Below are 17,917 nucleotides of genomic sequence, written 5' to 3' on the forward strand. Positions count from 1 at the left end.
TTCCTGCAAGCGCTTTCACTGTGAGATGAACAACAATAGTCATTCATCTACAAGTAATTTGGTTGGGTTATAAAACATTTCAAATTACTACTGCTCACTGCGTCCAGAATTGCGTTATGCTTCAAATGTTTCCTGTATGCGCTTAGGTAAGAGTTCATAGTCACTTAAAATTAGTTCTTAATACTATTTGGTGGTACAAAGGTCAGTTAGAAGTTATCGCCATAGACAGCTGTATGTAAGACGCTTCATAAATAATTCGGAACATGCAATCGTTGTATGTGCTTATAGTTGTACGTCTGATGACGCACCTTGACACATTGCCCTCTATAGCCTTACAATTGGAAAATTTAAACCGCAGGGAAATTCGGATTCATGTTTTGACTTAGAAATTGCTTTCATCGCGCTTTAAATTTCGTATTTTTCAATGCAAGTAGTCGGTACTCCCGTACACGTACGGTAAGTTTTGCATCCGTACCGTTAGACAAGGCGCTTTGCTCAGCGATTAGCTTGGCGTCTATCTGCATGTACACTATTCTTTAAATGTTGCCGAACAAGGGTAATTATCACTAAATGCCTATTCTTGAAATTTTGAATAATATTAGGTATGTGCCTTCAATGAGAGATATGATCGCTTCGTCTTTTTTATACCATCAAGGAGAACCTGCTGTACTTGCAAAAATGGTTCCATACACAACGTATGATTCTGCTTTTCGATCACTCGCAGGTATGCTGTTGGCTCCGCAAAACGGAACAAGACAAAAGGCATCAGCGCTGCCGACGCCAGCCGTGGCAAAAAAATATCGGGGGAACACCGCCACAAGTGCGAAACGTGTGGCAGAGCATTTAAAACGGCGTTTCATCTCGCGAATCACCACCGCATACATACAGGCGAGAAGCCCTTCCAATGCGGCACATGTGGTCGATCGTTTATACAGAAGAATTGTCTCGTGTCACATCAACGCCTTCACACGGGCGAGAAGCCCTTCAAGTGTCCTTCATGCACAAAGTATTTCAAAAGCCTCTCAAACCTTTATGTACATGAACGCACGCATAAGGGTGAGAGGCCGTATAAATGCCAGATTTGCGATTTTTCATCGGCACATTCATCAAATCTCAAGAGGCATGAACGCACGCACCAAAATAAGACACCATGAGTCTGCCGACAAAAAGGAACAAGATTCCTTGTACTAGTGATCTGTCAATGAATGGTGCTGCTTTTAGGATTTTAACTTGCCTCATACGCCATGACAAGTCCACGTGGGTGCCCCCATTTTAACAAGCTTCCGTACTCCTTCATCTAGCGAATAGTGCAGTGAGTCACTGGCGCCCAAAAAAATTTAATGCGGAACCACCGATGAAGATGCGCGTTCGATTTGGTAGAGTTATCTGTATAATCGACTATGAAGTCAAATTCGTCTTTCACCTTAAGTCATCTTAGGTGAACTCGTGGAGGATGCTGTGAATTGTTTACCTGGAGCGGTAATCTGAGATTGCCTTAGCGGCTGCATTTTTGATGTGGAAAACGGAGGATCGTGAAGCGTGTCCAACAAAGTGCCGACTCCTGAAGTGCGACACAAGTTCGACACAAGACCACATGATTGCTAAGCCTGCAGGAACAATGCGTCATATTTATTGTATTGCTTCTTTTAGATATGCTTTGCTAGTTCACGTGCAGTGTAGAATACTGCACAAATTTTTCTGTGCCTGCAAGTATCTACCCATTACCCATTTTTTTAAGAAAATGTAATGACAGACACACAACACCTACCACCACACTCACTTAGGTGCCTTTTCAAAAGTTTTCATTATGAAGAGTTTATGTTGTGCGTGTGGATGCTACTTATTTGTAGCGTATGAATGACTTGTCCCATAAAAATAAGACAGTTCCGCAGCATCGATGTGGTGCAGTTCTGCAGTATCAGTAACTGAAGTTCTGAGATGCGCTGTCTCGTTTATTTCTTTTGCTTTCTTATTTAATTCTATTTTTTTTTTCCTCTGTCCGCTTTGCCTCCTTGTTACTTTTTTTGCGTATGTATTTATGTCGATCTAAATACTTCCTTTTTTTTGCTCTTTTCTTTTTCTTCTCATTTCTTTTTTTTCCCACACACTCTATTTGTTCGATTGTATATATTTCCGTTCCTTTCTCTTTCTACGCTTGTTTCTCTCCAGTTCTTTGTCACCGATTCTGTCTCTGCCATTATCTACACTCCCTCGTCGTTCTTTCCAGTCTCTTAAAACCTATCCTTCTCATACAGCTCGCTTTTCTTGCTTGATTGCCACCCTTTCTTTCTTGTTCTTTTTATTTTTCCTTCTTTCTCATTCTATGCTTTTTCTCTTGCTTCCTCGTAATTTGTTTTTCTGCGTCTCATTCTTTCCTTTACTTTCTTTTCTTGATTTTTTTCTCTTTCTTCTTTCATTGTTCACTCTTCCATTCTTTCTCTCCTTTTCACCGTCACAGTTAGCTCTCCTGGCCACGCTCGTCTCTCTTTCCTATCCTCTCGCTATCATACACTGCACGAGACTATGTTATGCTGTGCTCATGGTGTTGGATAGCCCGAATTTCCGTATCAACGCATGAGAAAGGTTGGTTTATTACATGTGTTCCTATTGCACACAGTTTCATGCATCTTTATTCGTGACAGTTCTCACTGCATCATTTCTGCGTTATTTGCCGGTTACATTTGTTAATTGCTTACGTGTCCTCGTTGTTTCTTGAAGCTAAGGAGGACGCGCGTCTTTTTGAGGATTTATGCAGGATTTCCTTTGGAGGTAGACTTATTAAAACCCGCTATTACACAGAATGCTTGTATGCAATGCAAGACACTATGTAAAGATTTACATTCAGTGCTTGTACCCCGTCCATGGTATCAATCATCATACGAGTCATGATTTGTTCAACAAGTCCGTGGAATGCATACGTCTTGCAATTCAAAAACGTTCTTATCTAACCCCCATTACGAAAAACCACCCGTAAAAACTTGGTTGAGAAATAAGATATTTTCGCGTCCTCGGTAAAGTGCCTTTATTGGGGTGTACCCGCAACAAAGAACCAGTGATTCGTGAGCTGTAAGGACACCACTTTTTGCTTAGACGCTCTTCAAAGACCTTTGCAAAAAGGCTGTTCGTTATCTTATGTTAGCTTATATCTCGATAAAGTGCCGCCCGATATCACCTGAGGCACCGCTATTATAATCGACGGAGGGTGGGAAGGGACAGGGGTTAGTTTCCTCTTCTCCCACCTTGCCCGGTGAAAACTGTCGGACTTTAAATAAAGTTTATTCATTCATCTAATATAGGAATACACAGTTTCTGGAAGATTAGTATGCAGGACTACAAGGCAGATTCGACGCACTCTTCAAGCACACATTTTATCTGATTTGATTTTGATTGATATTGACGCGCGTATGTGCAGTGGTGAGGACAACGAAGCAGCGCGAGTGTCTTTGGCCGAGGGCAAAAGACGAAGAAGTCGTTGCAGTCTGTTTCCTGCGATCGATAAATCGTATTTGTTTGAGGCGCTTTGTGTGCTCGTCAATCTCGCGTCGTCACACTGGTGGAAGTGCGGGGTACGTCTTCATGCTTGGCACCCCTTCGCGGACCCGACATTCAAGCCCGGAATCACTACCACCCGTCGACACACCAGTCCACCGCTCCAGCCGCCGTCTGCGAGGCCTAGCTCCCGAGCTCAATCCCTTGCCAGAAACTGCCAGCAATCGCTTGCCTCCTTCAACCACCATGGCCACTGCAGCTACATCGCACATGACACTTCAGAATCCCATGATTCCTGACTGCTTTCATGGTGAGACCTATGAAGATGCACAAGACTGGCTGGACCAGTTCGAACGCTGCGCGAAGTACAACCAGTGGGCCACCCCAGAAGACAAGCTCGCGAATGTGTACTTCTACCTGAAAGACAACGCCCAGACGTGGTACATCAACAGGGAAAGAAGCATGGCTACGTGGGATGACTTCCGCAACCAGCTGATTGACACCTTTAGTAGTCTTGACAGAAAGGAGAACGCGCAACGTCTCTTGGAAGCTCGAATCCGAAAACCTAACGAGAGCGTCGCTATGTTCGCCGAGGACATGACCCGTCTTTTCGGCAGGGCGGATCCCGAGATGCCGGAAGACAGGAAGCTGCGGTATCTAATGCGAGGCGTGAAGGAGCAACTGTTTGCTGGGCTTGTGAGAAATCCGCCAACAACAGCAGCGGAGTTCACGAAAGAAGCCACAGCTATTGAACGGGCCCTACAGCAACGGTACCGCCAGCAGAACCCGGTCAACGTTCAAGCGAGTAGCCCTGTTACGACTGCGGCGAGCCTCTGCGACAACGACAGGCCTCTGCGGGAAGTCATCCGGGAGATTTTGAGGGAGGAGCTTCGGCAGCTTGGTTTAATTCCAGCAACTGAACCGACGCCGGCATTTTCTTTTGTCGCTGATGTTGTCCGGGATGAGGTCCGCCAGGCTCTCTCTGCATCCGGCTATAATGGTGTGCGACGACATTTTACTTATGCTGATGCCGTCGACGCCCCGTCGTCGCTTTTTCAGCACAGCAGACCCCAATGACTGGACCACCACCAACCCTGCAAACACAGCCACTGTCAGCACCGACCACTTTCGCAACCTCACCGATTCCTCCGACAAGACGAATGCCGTATAACCAACATGCCCCACAACGTAGCCCCACAACGTGGCCCAATAGTGAGTCTCCACTTACCAACCAGCGTCGGAAAACCGATTTGTGGCGTACCGCTGACCGTTGACCGGTATGCTTTCATTGTGGCGAAGCTGGGCACGTCTACAGAGTTTGCCGTTATCGCGACGCTCAGTACAAGAGATTTCCTCGCTACCCTGATTACATTGCGTACGACGATCAACGCATGTACAACTACGCCCCTGTGAACACACCGCCGCAGAATCAAGTAATGCCCAGATCACGTTCTCCATCTCCTGCGCGGCCCAGTTCACCTAATCGTCACAGTTTTGCCGACGTCACCAGGGGCAGGTCCCCTAGCCCGCGACGGGGAAACTAGACGCAGCGACCTCGGGGGGTGGGGTTGCCAATATTCGAAATTTCGAACAGCTCCCTTTGCAGACAAGTGACAGCTTGAAGCCATCAAAACTGAAGAAGACGACAGCAACGACTGATTCGACGAATGAGACAACTGCCGACGTAACCGACGTTATCAGCGCTGACCTTGTCGTTCACATTGACGGCCACCAAGTGACGGCACTTGTGGACACTGGCTCCCACTTTTCTATAATAAGCCTACAGCTAGCCGAAAGACTAAGGAAGGTGAAAATTTCATGGCAGGGACCCAATATAAGAACTGCAGGAGGTCAGTTGATGACACCGGTTGGAAAGTGCACGGCCCGACTCTTCATTGCTGGTTCCACCTTTGTCGCCACCCTCATCATTCTCCACGAATGCTGTAAACAGCTCATATTGGGAATGGATTTCTTGCGCGAATACGGGGCTGTGATTGACATCCGTGACAGAAGCGTAACGTTCACTGTAAGCTCGGAGACTGCTGCAGATAAGGAACACCAGCCAACTCGCTTCCGTATTGCCGATGACGACGTCATACTGCCGCCACGAAGTTGTTCTCTAGTATCCGTGCACTGTGACAAATTACAAAATGGTACTGGCATCGCTGAACACATCAAGGAGCTCGCATTCACTAGCGGCATTTCTGTTGCCAGGGCTGTCATCACTGTTACTGACGGATGCGCTGAACTGCTAGTGACAAATTTCAGCAGAGAACGCCGACACATAGGTAAAGGCACGGCTATTGCCTATTTTGACGAACTCTCGCAAACAGAAGATTGTCATTTAGTGGAGGAAGCAGCAGCGTCTACTATCACTACACCGACACCTGTAGACGTTGGTCCAATGTTATCTCCCATTGAGCGAGACCGCCTTCTCACGCTGATCAACAAGTTCCACGGCTGCTTCTCATCCACATCAAGAGTTGGTCAAACGGCACTGACGAAACACCGCATCATCACGGATTCCGATGCCAGACCCATCCGGCAAAATCCTTATCGAGTCGCCCCAAAGGAGCCTGAGGCAATTAAAAAAAATGGCAGCATATCCACGGAGTGAATGACGGGGAGTGGGGCGAAGCATTCGTCCGTGCATTCGTTCTTGCTTCCGTCCGTTCCTGCGTACGTCTGTGTAACCGTCCATGCGTCCATCCATCCGTCCGTCCTTGCGTTCGTCCATGCATCCGCGCCTGCGTCCGTTCATGTGTCCATCCATGCGTCTGTCTGTGTGTCCGTTCGTCCATCTATTCAGCACTCCAAGTACCACCATCTCGCATCTTTTCATCATATATTCTCCATATAGAAGCACCGCCATCCAGCGGACATTTCAAGGACTAAACGGGAGGTGGCACACGCACACTTTCTTACGGCTTGCGCTTCGGGTTTACTTCCCACATTTAACCACCTCGAGTTCATGGTATATACTAGTTCACTGTATTCATGGCTATGCGGCCCAACGCTCGCTAAACCTTTCTAAAACCAAGGAGGTTACACCCAGCGAGTATAACGTAGCAACCCTTTCTTGTCACATCGTGCTCAATGTACATGCCAATAGCTGCTAATGGGGATCGCAGCGTGCACGTTACCTAAAGCCCGAATGCTCCTGTCTCTCATTCCCCCTTAGCAGCCATTAGCATGTGCATTGAGCACTATCTTTTATTGTTCAACAACGCACAGAAAAAATCTCTCACCGGAACCACCTTGGAGGTCAAAATCGCAAGGACCGCTATTTCGGGAATGTGCCACTGGTGGTTACGTACTACGAGAGACGCACAAGCCACGCCATAAGGAGCTTCGCCCCTAAAACAGGTGAAAACGATGCTAGAAGATGGTGTAATTCGACCGTCTAACAGTCCTTGGGCATCACCTGTAGTACTCGCCAAAAAGAAGGACGGTAGCTTGCGTTTCTGCGTCGACCATCGTAAGCTTAATCAGATCACAAAGAAGGACGTCTACCCTCTGCCGCGTATTGATGATTCATTGGATAGACTACGAAACGCACGCTACTTTTCGTCTATGGACTTAAAAAGCGGCTACTGGCAAATTGAAGTGGATGAGAGAGATCGTGAGAAGACCGCCTTTGTTACGCTCGACGGACTTTATGAATTTCAGGTTCTTCCTTTCGGTTTGTGTTCGGCGCCAGCAACATTCCAGCGTCTCATGGACACGGTTCTGTCGGGACTTAAGTGGCAAACCTGCTTGGTGTACCTCGACGACGTGATTGTCTTTTCGCCGACTTTCGAGGAACACTTACGAAGGCTAGAAGCAGTTTTTGAAGCAATACGCTTGGCCGGTCTTACTCTAAAACCAGAAAAGTGCCACTTCGGCTTCCACGAACTTCGATTCCTCGGTCACGTCGTGAGCAGCCAAGGGATCCGACCCTACCCGGATAAAATTGCCGCCGTGGCAAACTTCCCGACGCCATCAGACAAAAAATCAGTGCGACGTTTTTTAGGTCTTTGTGCCTATTACCGGCGGTTTATTGCTAATTTTTCGCGCATCGCATGGCCATTGACACAGCTTACTCGGGAAGATACCCCTTTCAGATGGGGCGAAGACCAACAGCAGGCATTTCACGAGCTTCGTCAGCGAATGCAAACACCCCCCGTGCTGGCCCACTTCGATGAAGACGCGCCGACAATACTTCATACAGACGCTAGTAATGTGGGTCTTGGAGCAGTGCTCGTACAGTCGAAGGACAACAGCGAAAACGTGATCGCCTACGCCAGCAGGACGCTGTCCCGAGCTGAAGCTAATTACACTACGACGGAAAAAGAATGTCTTGCAATGGTATGGGCAGTCCTGAAGTTTCGCCCTTATTTGTACGGCCGCCCATTCACCGTTATCAGCGATCACCACTCTCTCTGTTGGTTAGTCAACTTGAAAGATCCGTCTGGCCGCCTTGCACGATGGAGCCTTCGGCTCCAAGAATTTGACTTCACTGTTGCCTACAAGTCGGGAAAACGACACACCGATGCCGACTGTCTTTCTCGGTCTCCTGTTGAGACGGCATCCCCGGGCAACAACGATGATGACACGGCCTTTCTCGGAATTGTGGACACTGCCACCTTTTCTCAACAGCAGCGTGGCGATGCTGAGCTGCTACCACTTATAGATTACCTACAAGGGCGAGTGAATAGCGTTCCAAAGTTATTTGCGAGAGGGCTGCCGTCGTACTGCTTGCGAAATGACGTTCTTTATAAGAGGAAGTTTTCACCCACCGGCAGCAGCTACTTGCTCGTCGTTCCTTCTTCGCTTCGCCGTGAGGTACTGCAAGCCTGTCACGACGAACCTACCGCTGGTCACTTGGGTTACGCAAGAACATTGGCGAGGATAAGGCAGAACTATTACTGGCCAAGACTTGCCGAAGTTGTCAAAACTTACGTGCAGGCATGTCTAGATTGCCAGCGCCGCAAGCCACCATCCATCAAACCAGCTGGCCTGCTGCAGCCTGTTCGAGTGCCGGCGACACCGTTTGCACAAATTGGCATGGATTTTCTGGGCCCCTTCCCAAAGTCTGCCACTGGAAACAGGTGGATAATCGTCGCCACGGATTACCTGACCCGATACGCGGAGACAGGCGCTCTGCCACGGGCAACGGCAGCTGAAGCGGCGCAATTTTTCATCGAAGCCATCGTCTTAAGACACGGTGCTCCCGCAATAGTCATCACCGACAGAGGTACTGCGTTCATGGCCGAGCGTTTGGACACCATTTTCCAACTAAGTGGTACAGCTCACAGGAAGACAACGGCGTATCATCCCCAGACCAACGGGCTCACCGAACGCCTCAACAAGACCCTAGCTGACATGATAAGCATGTACGTAGATGTAGAGCGCAAGAACTGGGACATCATTTTGCCCTAAGTCACGTTCGCGTACAACACGGCTCGTCAAGAGACCATTCGGAAGACACCCCTTAGTCTCCTTTACGGACGTGAGGTTACAACGACGTTAGACGCAATGCTTCCTCATGAAAATGATGGCAATGATACAGACGCCGAAGAGTTTACCCAGCTAGCAGAAGAAGCCAGACAACTTGCCAGGTTGCGAATCACCAAACAGCAAGACGGCCATGGCAAGTATTACAACCTCCGGCACAGACCCGTCATATACAACGTGGACGACAAAGTATGGGTCTGGACACCTATTCGTCAGCGTGGGCTCTCTGAAAAGCTGTTTCGAAGATACTTCGGACCCTACAAGGTTCTGCGACGCATCAGTGACGTCAACTACGAGGTTGTTCCGGACGGCGTGCAGTGTTCAAAGCGGCGCAGCCATTCACCAGAAATTGTCCACGTGCTTCGGATGAAGCCTTACTTTCAGTGACTAACTGTGCAGTTTTGGTTTCGCCTTGCCTCTCAAACGTTTAACATCGGGACGATGTTTTTTTAAAGGGGGAATAATGACGCGCGTATGTGCCAGTGGTGAGGACAACGAAGCAGCGCGAGTGTCTTTGGCCGAGGGCAAAAGACGAAGAAGTCGTTGCAGTCTGTTTCCTGCGATCGATAAATCGTATTTGTTTGAGGCGCTTTGTGTGCTCGTCAATCTCGCGTCGTCACAATATGTGGGGTTTAACGTCCCAAAACCAGCATACGATTATGAGAGACGCCGTAGTGGAGGGCTCCGGAAATCTAAGCACACTGGCCTACACCAGTTTCGCCTCTATCGAAAATGCAGCCGCCGCAGCCTAGATTCGATCCCGCTACCTGCTGGTCAGCAGCCGGGTACCTTAGCCACTACACCACCGCGACGGGGCACACGTTTCATCTGAATGGCTAATTCCTTAAATAAATTTTTACGATGAACTTGACTTCAGACTGCTTTGGTACCCCGCCTTGGTGAGGAGCCTTGAATTACCACTTCTCTTTTGCAGCACATGAACCCCCCTTGCAAAGTAGGCCTTTGAGTCAGCCTTCGAATTTATTTCCGTCAGAAGCTTGTGCGCTTACTGCAACTGTGTGTAGTTAACTGTGTGTAATACTCTATGTAGAATTTTATTACGCATTTGATTAATTACTAGGACTAATAAAATGTGTTTTGATTGTCCATTGGTTACGATGTTGGTGTTCTGATCTTCGGAACACATGTTTATGTTGCCTCACCAAAAATTGGCGGATCTCACGTACAGTGGGAATCGATGATATGCGAAGCACGAATGAGGAAGGTTGATCATCATCAACATCATCATCATCACCAGCCTGACACGTCCAGTTAACCCGGTCCTGTGCTTGCTGCTGCCAATTTATACCCACAAACTTCTTAATCTCATCTGCCCACCTAACCTTCAGTCTCCCCCTAACCCGCTTGCCTTCTGTGGGAATCCAGTTAGTTACCTTTAATGACCAGTGGTTATCCTGTCTACGCACTACATGCCCGGCCCATGTCCATTTCCTCTTCTTGATTTCAACTGTGATATCCTTAAACCCCGGTTGTTCCCTAATTCACTCTCCTCTCTTCTTGTCTCTTAAGGCTACACCTACCATTTGGAAGGTTGCTTTGTCACTTTAAAATCACCACAACGTTACGAAATGGAGATGAATGTGTCGTTTACCTTCGTCATCTATTCACGTCACGTGATGCCAAATTTAGTATATGCGAAGCTAGCAACGGCCGCAAGCACGCTATGAACGTGGTATGTTGTCATGTTTTTGCGTGACACGCGTGTCATTATTATCATGTCTGCACCAGTGATACACCTTCGTCATCCATTGACGTCACGTAACACCAAATATGGTATATGTGGAGCTAGCGAAACGGCCGCGAGTGCATCCTGAAGGGCCCAATGTACTCAAACGGGACGTTGACGCACGCGCACGCTGGGCACAGCGACGCTACACGTTGGCAAAACGCGAGAACCCTATAGTCTCATGCCAGGCACGACCGGAGCGACCAGCGTCCATCGGCGCGGCCCGATGGCAACCAGCACGAAATGCGACATGCAGCCTTTCGCGCCGATGCGTCAACAGACAGCCCTGCGTCTGCCTCGTTTTGTGGCGGAGGGACGCCGGACGCGCTGAAACGCACATGCGTGAAAGCAACGCAGCGCGGCGTGCACCTGCGAGTATACGGCAGGACCAGCGCCTGGCGTGGCAACGCCGGCGCGACGCGGCGAAACGAACGCCGGTGAGCACGCGCACCGTGTCACGTCGCAGTGTATTGGCACCTTCACTGTGGCATGTAGTCATGTTGTCACATGACATGCATCTCATGATCGCTCCCTAATTAGCGATCGCCTCCCTAATTAACGGGACCTGTGACACACGCATGTCGTGATTATCATGTTTGGAGGTGCCATTTACATATGTTGTGCGTTCGCGTCGCGTAATGCCGAGTTTGCTACATGTGAAGCTAGCGAAACGGCCGCCAGCACATCATGAGGGTGGCATGTAGTCATGTTGTTACTTGGCACGCATCTCATGATTATCATGTTGGGGTCAGTCACTTGGGTTTGCCATGCAATCATGTCATACCATACCAGTTTTCAGTGATGTTATGTCTAGTCGGACGGACGGACGGACGGACGGACGGACGGACGGACGGATGGACGGATGGATGGATGGATGGATGGACGGATGGATGGATGGATGGATGGATGGATGGATGGATGGATGGATACGCTCAAAGTCACCGAAGTTCGCAAAGAAATTTAAGACTAACAAACTAAAGCATTGACTCACTCGCAGTCATTCGCACACAGGCCAAGCCGGGAGTCTGAGTGAGTTCGGGTGAGTAACGTTTTGGAGAGTATCAGTCCAAGTGAGTTCAGTTGAATAAAATTTTCGTGAGTGCGAGTCCCAGTGACTCCGTCTCGGAAAAAAAATTGTTGGGCGTGAGTCTGAATGACTTCCACGAGGCTTATCGACCCCTGGTAGACCTAGAACTTGCTTCATTCTTCTAGGTGCAGTGATCCGCGGTTGTGTACAGTCCCTCCCGTACTAGTTCGGAAACCCATATACTTTAACAGCTGGATCACGTGCCGTTGTACAGCGATATTCGGGCCTTGCGTCCGGATCAGTATAGAAGTAACTGCACTCCGTGGTGGTATACCACCACGGAAACACAGCTTTGCAAGTTCAGCGTTCCAAGCTCACGGCACAGAGCAGCCGTCCTCTGCGTCGACCGATAAACGTGTGCGCACGCATGCCGCCTCTAACGGCTGTCCTTGCAACAGGCCAGATCATCCGCACCTTTGACCACGCATGTCCTCAGTTTTCCCCAAAGCCTGCCGCCAGAGCCGCAGCAAGTGTTGTCGTTGCTCGCAAAGCTTGAATTGTCCATCCATGGCCAAAGAAGGAAAGAGATCCAACTACGGGAGCAAGTCCCAGGAAACCACAGCGCCACAATCAGACCCCGGTCAAACTACGGCGACGACTGGTGAAGAGACACTGCGCGATCTGAAACAGCTTCGCCCTTAAGAAGAAACAATCCAGCTGACTAAGAAATTATCTATTGTTTCACGTACATCAAAGAGATCGTTTTGAACCAATTGACACACAACACGTTTTATTCTCGCCAAAGCTTTACAGGTAGTGTTCCAGAATAAAGTTTGTAGGAGAATATTTTTGAAGTGGAAGATATACACATTTTGCACGCTCGTTTTAAGACATCGTGCCGCAGAAGATCAAAGTATGATGAGCGGTATTACGGAGCGGACAACATCATCGATAGTAAATTTTTACATTTTGTCTTGCATGACACAGAATACAAGCATACTAATGAAAAGCGTGATTTAACTAACCGAACTCTAATATAAACTTCTTCCGTAAATACGAACATGATCATGCAGACAAGTTTGAAGAACCATCCAGAACACATAATTGAATAAAACTATAGACTGTGTCCCTCGCTGCACCCGTCACCCGGCTGTCCGTGGTGCGGGCACGAAACAGCCGACATCGCGCATATACTTTGAGAGTGTGAGTGCAGTGTTCACCGCCACTACTCGAACGAGTGTTAGGGTACTCCAGGACGACTGGCTGAGCGGTGGCGAGCCGCCCTTCTCCGCCCACCAAATTTGGGCTGTCCAGCCAGCCAGGGATATCGCCGAAGACATCGCACGATGCTCAGCGGACGACAGCTCTTGGAGGCCTAGCCCGGGCCTGTAATTCCTCGTTGGATCCTAATAAAGTTTATTACCCACCTATATTGTCTTGGTGGCCACTATCACTTTGCCTGATATTTTTAAACATCAATCCGCTTGGCTCTACTTCAGTGTCTGCATTCGCGACGATGCTGGCGCTGTCCTGCCCCAACAAAACAGGTCCCCTCCCGAGCACAGCCGAACGCATCTGCTCGGCTGTTGCAGATGAACACAAAGAACACTTACACCGTGGGTCTAGGAAGGCTCCCATAAAAAGATAGTCAGTACACGTGCTTGCAAACCGCTTTTCCAGGCTATGTTGTAGGCCTCTAGCTGCCTCTTCGCAAAAAAAGTGTGCCTTTGCTTAAGGTTTCAGCGAGACCAACTTCGATATTTCGCAACGAGGGAAGTAAAACCTCGGCTGTCTCGCGCCTTTTTTGCAGCAACTCCGTGGCTCCCTCTACAGGAGAGAAAAGCTAAATCAAGTATGTCGCCAGCCTCAGTTCATATTTAGGCAGTTCAACTTTCTTGCACGCGTGCAGGGTTTCTGTCAGGCCTTGGTGACTGGAAAGAATGGTAACAAGCGTTCTCATCATTCGAAGCTGCGAGTTCCACCTCGTCGCGTTGTGCGATTCCAAATGGAGACCGGCCACATTAAACACTTCTTCCGTGTCGCCAGTGCTCTTGCATATAGATGCAACGATGGCATCACATATTTGTACGACTTCCTTGGCACTTGGGTCCTAGAATAAAGTTAGGATGACGATTAGTGAACATTAACATTGCAATAAAGGTAACGCAAACGGTCAATGCAACAGAGTTTAAGAAAGAGAAATATGACAAATGTAATAGAAGGATATCAAAGGAGAAAAGTAGAAATGAGCCCAAAATACAATGAGGCAAAAATAGCCTAAACAAGGCACCAACCTAATCCAAATCTTTAAAATGTAACTTCGTAACGGCACGGGCGTTCTTTGCGGGATGCGCCGGTTTTGTTCATTTTTGTTTGTCTTTATACGCACTTCAGAACAGTTTATTGAAGTGGTGAGAGCAGAACTCGAACTGGCGTAATCTTGCTGCCAGGCCTGCGGCAAAAAATGATCCGCAGCCACTAATTAATGAGAAGCAGAGTTCATGACCTCGGCCGCGGCAGCAAGTGCACCACGAATCCCTGAAATGAAACAGTGAAGCACGCGCAAAATTTCGGCTAAACATCAGGTGGGGATAGTTGCATAATAAAGCTTTCGTGCATCGAAACTGTAATAAGTACAGTTGTCCGCCTTGGCAGGGTTCTGTTTGGCGTTGTATAAGTTGTTGCCAGACTTGGAGGGTCAGTGTTGCGGGACTGTTGTTAAATTTGGCGGAGAAATTTCTCTTGTAGTTGTGGCTTCTCCGTGAGGGTTTGGTGTCGTCCGTGGTGCATTTCGCGAGTGCATGAGCGACGCTGGCCGTTTTAATTAACAGAACGAACCGCACCTTGAAGACGTTGGGACGCATTCTCTTGCTGTGTACTGCTTTGCAATTAAGAGGCCGTTTTAATTAACAGAATAAACCGCGCCTTGCAGAAGTCGGGGCGCGTTCTCTTGCTGTGTGCGCTGCCGTGCAATTAGGAGATCATGTCTCGGAGTTAGGGAATCAACGACGCATCGTCCGCCATGTATTTCGCCAGTGCGATTAGCTATTTTTTATACTGCGCTCTTGAGCTGAGAGACAATAAACATTCATTATTTGGAATTTTGGTCGTTTGTGCTTATTGTGGGTGGGGCCCTGCAAGTGACGGCGGCTCGTCGGCGGGGTCCCATTTACAGGTACGCGCGAGTCGCGCTTAATTCTCTGCTCCAACTGCGTCGATAAAGCAGCCGTAGAGGCGTATATAGCTGTAGCATATCCAACGTACCCCGATCAGCCAGCCTTGGGGCGTTTATTCGTCATATGCACACGAGTCCGAACGATAGGTCTTGTGCTGACACAGCTAGGGGAAGCGTAGCGTCCCTGTCGTGGCACGCGGTCGACGCAACACGATCTGTGAAAAAAAAAAAGTGGGGGGGGGGGGGGTAAGCGCACCGCCTGCTCCGACTATATTCAGTTTTCCCCGTCGTCTTCAATACTGAGACGCGATCTCTTAATTGCACAGCTGCGCACACAGCAAGAGAACGCGTGACGACTTCTGTAACGCTTGTTTTACGTTCATTTTGTTAATTGAAACGGCCAACGTAGCTCACGCACTCGCGGAATGCACCATGGACGACACCATACCCTCACGAAGAAGCCACAACTACAGGAGCAAACTTCTCTGCTAAATTTGGCGGCTGTCTGGCAACAGCCATCCAAAAGTCTGGCAATTGATTTATGCAACGCCAAACAGAACCTTGCTGTCCGCCTTTTCCATCTACGAACAATTATTGTATTTCTATACTGTTTGCCCACGCATTTACGGTAAAATAGTTAACAAACCTCAGCTATATAAAAATAGTAATGAATCGACGTTATATCAATTATTGTACTGTTATGTAGATAAGATGAAACTGTAATGTTATTTAATGGCACACGCCTGTCGAATGGCATCATTTACGGCAAGCTGGAGGCTGTGTGCGGCGCAGCCAAATCGAAATTGCTCCAACTGGTGGAACTCGCTTAAAAAAAAGATCCTTGGTAAAGCGTTCTGGGCAGTCGTCAAAACAGTCATCTTCATCATCCTTTTCAGTTTCCCACCAAGCAAATTCAGACGCCTTTATCATTCATTGATTTGTGGGGTTGAACGTCCCAAAACCACCATTTGATTATGAGAGACGCCGTAGTGGAAGGCTCCGGAAATTTCGACCACATGGGGTTCCTTAACGTGCACCCAAATCTGTGTACACGGGCCTACAACATTTACGCCTCCATCGGAAATGCAGCCGCCACAGCCAACGCCTTTATCATTGATGAAGCGTTATCTGTCACCACCCGAATTACATAGAAGATGAAATAAGAAGAGTTAACGCAGGCGAAATAGTGCGAAAACACATATTTGACCTTGTCAGAGATTTTCCACTGCAGCAACGTTGAGTCATACTCGTAGCGGATCCGAGCACCTGTGTGGCTCGCCATCAGGCGAGTGAAACAGAGAAAGTACGTGTGAGCCGCTAAGTGGTTGTCCACGAATGTGGCTTCGACAGCCAGGAAACACAACGCGGCGTACACACGTATAGTGCGATACAGACGTACTCCGCTCCTGCCAAGGACGATGACATTTTGGTCTTCAGCGCTGATACTTTCTACGCAGCAACGTCTCTCTGAGGTCATCCCGCGATGGTGACTTGTAGCCCGGGATGGGACCTGGATTTGAAAGAGTACAAAGCAGTTACTTTATTCAAAAGCAGCTCATAATATTGTTAGACTTACGTTTACGAATTCTAGGAATGTCTCTCTCTCTCTCGACGACACGAAAAGGCTCCATGTCTATGCAAATAATGTTCAGCGTGGCCTCGTCAAGAGCAGCCTTTCGATGGGCAGGCACGGAGCTGCAGCCAGCGGTGAAGGCGGACGTTATCTTCGGCTGATTTGCCAGCCCTTCCTCTCGTGGCGTATACTCATGCTCGTGCTTTCTTTTACGGTGCCGAATCAAATGCCGAATCAAATTTGATGATACTCCGACTACAGCATGTATGGTTTCGGAGCAAAGTTTGCAGCTTGCAGCGTCTTTGTTTCCTACGCGTAGAAATTTAAAAAAAAAAACTTTTTTTCCAGTGTGCCATGTTCGCGGACGAAAACTGCGTGCGCGAGCAGCTGGGCGCAGGAGCCAGTGTGGTTGGGCGATACGGTAGTTCCCTAGCCGCCAACAGGCGCCGGTGGCCTCGCGCCGACCGCCAGCTAGGCAGCGGTGGCGCCGCCCGGGCTACCCCCCCCCCCCCCCTTCCCTCTAGACACAGAGCGAGCAAACGTGGGTTTTCTTCGGGGTGCGAATCGTCGCGTCGGGATTCGGGAGAGGCGCCGCCGTGTCTACCCATGGTTACGTGCGTGCCCCTGCTTCCGCTCCGAAACTCTGCTTTGAAAAGTTTCTCTCTTCCTCGTACAAAGGGAGAGACAACACGGTTCACGGTGTACGCGCTGCGCTGACCTGCAGACGTTCGCCGACGGAGTTTCGGGCAAAGGCGCCTGTGTGTCTAGACAGGAACGACAGCACTGCGAAATGGTGTGTGTGTGGAGGGAGGGGGGAATGAGGAGAGACGGCGCGCAAGCTGGTATGCTTGCAGTCAACAGGAGCACTGCACCAGCGTCAATAGGCATCATAACCAAGTGAAGCTCCTTTTCGTCCCATGGTCGCGGGCGGCGACAGAAGCAAAAAGAACAAACGAAGGGCGGGAGACAGCCGATGGCTGGGGCCGGCTTATAAGTGTACCGTGCTTGTAATCAGCCAAGCCATTTTAAAAATACTGCTTTATTGTTAAATTCGAGGCTCTGATTTATTCATGTACAAAATTTGAATTACAGTGTGTGAATGAAAACGTGCTCTAATTTCGGAAAAAACGCAATTCCATTCCCATTCCATTCCGCTCAAAATGTGCTCAGTTCCATTCCCATTTCATTCTTCCAAGTGTTTTTTTATTTCATTCCGGAGTTGCGAAATTGTGGAATGATTCCGGAATCATTCCAATTCCGGAATGGCGACTCCGCGGAGGAGGAGGACAAGAACAACAAGAGAGAAGGCAGGGAGGTTAACCAGGCACACGCCCGTTTTGCTACCCGACGCTGAGGGAATGGGAAGGAGGCATACTCTGCAACACTGCTTCAAGTTATGCACCACATGTG

Source organism: Rhipicephalus microplus, chromosome 10 (assembly GCF_043290135.1).
Source record: "Rhipicephalus microplus isolate Deutch F79 chromosome 10, USDA_Rmic, whole genome shotgun sequence".
Lineage (NCBI taxonomy): Eukaryota > Metazoa > Arthropoda > Arachnida > Ixodida > Ixodidae > Rhipicephalus > Rhipicephalus microplus.